This window comes from Sinocyclocheilus grahami, unplaced genomic scaffold (assembly GCF_001515645.1).
Source record: "Sinocyclocheilus grahami isolate Dianchi unplaced genomic scaffold, SAMN03320097.WGS_v1.1 scaffold1074.1, whole genome shotgun sequence".
NCBI lineage: Eukaryota > Metazoa > Chordata > Actinopteri > Cypriniformes > Cyprinidae > Sinocyclocheilus > Sinocyclocheilus grahami.
In genome coordinates, this window is record NW_015506253.1 from 208,471 (window position 1) to 215,021 (window position 6,551).

A 6,551-nucleotide genomic window follows, 5' to 3' on the forward strand; every position below is an offset into this window, starting at 1 on the left:
AGTCTAAAGGTAATCCTGCTCTTTTTGTTTGACCTTTAATTTAGCTCATTACTCGTGCAACTAAATGGTTTCGAGTGTTCAATTGTTCTGTAGGCTTAATTATGAGCGAGGGTGAAAACCCATCTGTTAGTTCTCTAATAGAGCTCAGACACTGACTTCACATCCTCAACAGCCACAACCGCAACATCAATTACTCTCCTTCATGCCTGTTTGGATGCTGTTCTTGAAAGAGCGGAAACAGTTAAGAAACCCATTCTCTCTGAATCTCTTCTCATTTCTCTCAGTCTATTTACCTTATTAAGACCAGTTTCTCTCTCTTCTCACTTGCTCTCTACTCATCTCTTACCTCTCATTTCCTCAGTCTTTCTTTTCTACTTTTCCATAGGCATCACCTTACGTCAGTGGTGCCAGAACTGTCTTGTTTTAACTTTCTTTATTGTTTTAAGCACAAACCATATCTCTTAAATATTTTATAAAGGCCCATTTAAATTTAGAAACAAATGGGACATTTTTTTAAATTAAAAATAAACATTCTTTGTAAATTGTTGTTATATTGTTACTATATTGAAGCCAAAACAAATTATGCTTTTTATTAAGTGCCTCTTTTTTCTACACAATATAAATGAATGTGAAACTGAAGAGAAATAGTTCAACAACCTACAAACATCTTTGGTCCCATATGAATTCCCCAGACCCAAGTTTGAAAATCCCTGTCTATAATCTTTCCTTTGACAAATGAGTTTGCCTTAAATTTGCAGCCATTTTTTTTCTATTGCAATGTTAGTGTAATTACTGTTTTTGCCTTTGTAGTGCATGCATTATTAAAACAAGAAAACAGTTAACTGTAAAATAAACAAATAAACTAAATTACAAATATTTTACTCTGAAAACAAGTCAGCTTAGCTTACAGTTTTTCCTCAAACAACTGTATATTGTTTAAGAATGTTTAAACAATTTTCCTGGAAATCAGACAAATATACCTCTTTTAACTTTTTTTTTTGTGTGTGTACATCGCTGCCAGGACATGTCCCCACCTCCCCTAACGCAAATGATGCCCTCCTACCCATAACCTTTCTATCAGAATATTTTCCTTTTTAAAGATATGGCAGGTGGACATCACCTGCATCTTAGGAACAAAGCCTATCTCCTCCTCTGAGCTGCAGGAGCAGGAAAAAGCAATTACTGTGACCTCCAGAGTCTGCACTGGGGTAAATAACTCACCATCAGTGAGCGCTGAGACAGAGTGTGACGGGCGCACATACACACTCCCCTCTCATGTGCCAGCCTTTAATAAGAAACTCCTCTCTCCTCTGAAACATGTGTCCTATCCTTTGTAGCTCTCCCCATCTCTACCCTTCATTCTCTACCCTCCATTTCTCATGCCTATGTACATTATTCTTTTTTCCCTCTCTCTTTTTTCACCCTCTTCCTCCTTCTTCAATCTCTAATGCAGCTGAGCTCCATCACTCTTCCCTGGGCACCTCACCCCCTCTCTCTCTCTCTCTGTGATAAGGAATCGGCCTGTCTGCAGCAATGTGGATTTGTCTGCTGTGAGCTGGGAAGTGATTGTGTAGTTGTCAGTGGGTACCAAGCTGCTGACATAAATCTTAATATCCTACTTAAGGCCTTGATTCATCATTCAGCTGATTTATTAACTGGACCTCTCCTCTAATTCATCAAATAAATACCAGTTCAGATACCGAACAGCCACACAGCCCATTAAAGCATCACATAGCCGACTGTCTTTTTTGCTTTCTCTTTTTCTTGCTTTTTTACTTTTTGGTTGACCATGTTGAAAAATAACATCTTCATTTCATGCTTTTCTTTCTTGTTTTGTGTGTTTACAGTTGACAGCTGTAACGAGTATTCCCAGTCGAGTTGAAACCTAAGTGCAGAGTTTAATATCATTGAAATGTATGATCCAGGACAAGATGTGACAAGAGCAATCCAAAAAAATAAAAAATACAACAATGCTAGAAAAAGACGTGTGCAGGTTTGTGTCTCCATTTGCAGACTCTTACACTATTTTACATCATTTTGTAGTAATGCAGTGTGAGCATTTTGTTCACACTGAAAAATTATATCAGACATACAATGCACTTCACAATGTACCTGCTCACCTGGAGAAAAAAGAAAAAGAAATGTGCAATATTGGACACTTTATGCACTAGTTGTAGCTTAGCAGGATGGATGGGGATAAACATGCTAAAGATAGTAGCAATACATCATAGGCATTCAAAACGGTGACTAAAGTGTCTTCCAAATGTATTAATGTTAATGTAAATGTAAAAAGAAATGTCAAAAATGTATACACGAGATGGCCAAGTGTGTAGTGTAAGTATACTGTGTATAGTACATATTTTAAGACACAGTGAAGGGAGAAAACAAGGGCTATTAATACACACTGAACTAAATTGATTAATCAAATTAGATATTATTTGCAGTTGCTTGGTGGGTGCAGGACCCCCCAAAAGGGGTGCATCGATCTATAATAAAGAAAATATTATATTTATATAATCAATATGTTTCCATTTTAAGTAGGGGCGTGTTGATCTATATAGAGAATATAATATTTATATGATCGATATGTTTCTATTTTGAATGTGTGACAAATAACAATAATAATGAATAATAGCAAATGCCCAACTCTCTGGGGTTTCCCATGTGCACTGAAGGCAGCATCTTTCCTTCCACTAGCAACAATCCTGGTTTAAATGTTCTTGGAGTGAGTGTGTGTGCAGAATTAGTGGAAAATAAACAAAACATTAATTTTCAATAGACTAAACTTCATCGACATAATAGAAATATTAACCATATTTATGTTGCTTGCATAAATGTTATTTAGTCAGAATACACAGCTTTATTTGAATGGCTGCTGAAGAAATAGTTGACCCAAATAAAAATATAAAAATATATAAATAAATAAATATATATATTTAAAAAGATATTGCTGAAATGTATTCACCCTCAGGCCGTTCAAAGATGTAAATGAGTGGGTTTCTTCATCGGAAGAGATTAAGAGAAATTTAACATCGCATAACTTGCTGAATGAGAGTTCAAACAGCTGATAAAAACATCACAATAATCCAAATTACCCCAGTCCATCAATTAATGTCTTGTAAAGTGAAAAGCTGCATGTTTGCAAAAAATCATCAAGATGTCTTAACTTTAAGCCATCACTTCTGCCCAAAATCCAGTCCATAATCTTAACCCTCTACCGCATGGTGTAGCCATATGGCAACATACTCTTTGTGTTCTTTTTTTTGCCACTGTCTCTTTAAGAGAACATTCTCGTTTTTTTTTAGTTGGAAAGAGAAGACCTTAGTTTAGCCAATGATGTGCTTTGATTAAGTCACATGACATGCAGTTTTTTTTTCTGTGGCGAGATTCTCCAAGTAGGTATAAATGCAGACTGCTGTCTCTTGTACGTAGTTAGTGAAAGCAAACTAAAACGTCAGTAATAAACAAGGACCAGTCCGTGTCACTTCTACAAAAAAATCTAAAACATCACTGTTATGAAGTTATGATGACATATTCACCTCTCAAAAAAGTTTTTATAAAATTAGTTTTTGGTAAATCATTCAAATGTATGTGTTGCCAAACGGCAACACTGCGCAATAGTGGAATGACATTATTACAGTTTAGCTATAGCTAGCAAAGTCAGCTGCAATTTGTTAAGCTGTAACAATAACAACATTAATACTAGTGAACTAATGTTGATTAGTCGTATGTTAATGGCATTTGTATTATGGATATAATCAAATTTAAATGGCAATTTTACTTTTGATTAAATATGAATACAGGTAACATTACATCAGTGAGCACGGCCATATTTTATGGCAAGGTAAAGAAGAAAATGGCAGAACTTGCTCTTCCTGCACATGAAAAACTGCTTTGTGAAGTTTCATACATAAAAAAGGTGATCTTTCAAGGATTATTGTGGGGGGGGAGGGGGGGGGGGGGCTCATGTTCAAAGTCTTCCTCTCAAGAGATTGCATAATCCTGAATTTTCATGAACTGCAATGTTTTTGGTTTTATGTCAGTGTCAATGACATTATATACAGTATTATATTTGTTTTAACTGTATAAATTTGCAGTTTAAATAATATTCATTAAAAATTTTATGAAATTAAAACAATTATAAATCATTATTCAGCAAAAAAAAGAATAGAATAAATAAAAGCACAAGTTGTTGGAAAGTATGTGTAAGGTGTCAATTATAAGTAAGTAATGCGTTAAAGCTTATAATAGCACCAATTGAATCAACACAAACAACATTTCTGAGGAAAAATATTAATTATAAGTAAGCTTACACTTATTCTAAGTTAGATCCACTATTGTAGGCTGTTGCCGTATGGCAACATATCATAAAGTACCTTAAAATAATATTTTTTTCCAAATATTTTTTACAGCACTTCAAGTTAAGCCATTCTTAGAAAAGAAAAAGATTAAAATATTTTTTTTTCTATAGGTCTATCATAATGCGTGCGGTAATGCTTTATCCAGTGAAAAAGTTCATCCCTTTTTTCCGTTCACAACAAAATTCACAGAACTGGTTTAGACTATTCTTTATTTAGAACTGGTTTAGACTATTTTGGCTTGTAAACTGTGTTTGATCTGTACAGATTTCTCTCCAGATTCAGACAAGATGATTTTTTTTACTGAAGAAACCGGAATTATGGATGGAGGACTTGAAGTTAAGGTTTGAAGTTAAAAACATCTTGATTAACTTGTTTGTTACACACATGCAGCTTTTCACTTCACAAGACATTAACTGATGGATCTGAATTGAGTATGGATTATTGATTATTGATGCTTTTATCAGCTATTTGAACTCTTATTCTGACGTCACCCATTCACTGCAGACAAAGGATCCATTGGTGAATAAGTGATGTAATGCTAAATTTATTGGGGAAGACACAGAAGAAACTTATCTTGGATATGGCTGAGAGTACATTTTCAGGAAATATTAATTTTTTGGGGTGAAATATTCCTTTTAATAGAGAATTATGTTTTTCCCCACATAATGTGTAATGGTATTGACCAGCATGGGTGAACAGGACTATGCCTTGACCTCTTTGTTGGGATCTAAGAATTGATAGATAATTCATGAAAGAGCTACACAGGCAACAAAACTAGTTACAAAGAGGAAATCAATGTGTGTGTGAGCCCTCTGATTTTGTTTGAACACAAGCAGTGATGCACATGTGTGTGCATGTGTGTGTGAGAGAGAGAAAGAGCTGAAGATTGATGAAATCAGTGTTATCAGTAGCTGGCTTTGCTGAACTGTGGAAATCTGTAAAAGAGAGAAGCCATGTGGGAGAAACTTGACAATAATCTCACACCGCCAGACATGCAGCCATCTTATGAGGAACCTTTATTGCTTGAAAACCATAAAGGAACCAAGCCATCCCATTCCTCATGGCTTGCTTATAAGGCTGATAACAGACCCTGCTGTGTTGACCTTTTGATCAAAAAGGAGAGCAAGGCTCTCTTGGACTGCCTACCAGACTGACCTGAAAATGTCAGTGATTTTTCGAAGCCATGTATTACAGAATTCTCTGTTGTGTGAGAAATTAAAACTTCCATTTTTATCTTTGTACTCATGGGGCATTATCTTGACTGACCCCATAAATAGGAGCTTTCTGAATGGGTTGAATCACATAATCCAACTGTGATATTGATTGCAAAGAATCGTTAGCTTGCAATCAATGTCCACGCGGAAGAGGTCAGACTTGGGTCATGACCTCTTACCCAGAGTGTTCTTTTGGGAGTCTGGGTTTCAGACAAGTGAGTTGATCACCGGTTACTTGTCCGGTATACTCAGGAAACAAAATACATCTTCACAGCACAAACAAGAGTCACAGATGGCCAGACACAATGCCGTTCAAAACAGACCAATCCTTGTCAACGGTTGCTGTGCATGCTCTGGCTTTGAGCAGTCCACTCTTAGGACAATTTTTAGTCCAATCTGTACTGTCTCTTTAAAAATATATACATATGTATATTATTAATATGAATAATCTTAAAAATTATGTACACAGAGAGTCAGTAATGCATTTGCAACTATTGAACTATTGTATATAGACATACATTCTTTTTTAAGTCATATGTTATGCACAGTGTCAGCCCCTAGTGTAAGATCTCTCATATTTGAGAAAGTGGGCTGGAGAGCATTTCCTCTCATCTTTTCCGTGCCTGACCTAAGATCTTAGTGGAATTGAGATATATTAAAATGAGTAAAGGGTGAAGCATGCAGAGTTAACTAACCTCAAATCAAAGCCTTCATCACCCTGTGCCTGCCACTACATCTCTCAACTAACGTGACAGCTAAAGTCCAGTGACACCTCAATCCGATAACGAGTGATATCCATCAAGTCTTTATGAAGGATCGTTATGGAAGTATGAAATATAAGAGGGATGAAAGGTCAAAGGTGAAGGCCCTTGCTAATAATGGAAGCTCTGTGGAGCTCTTATGCATCATTCAGTAGTCATACGCGTAATGAAGGGTCACATATGCTAATGAAGGCTTTGTTTCATTTTCCTGTGGG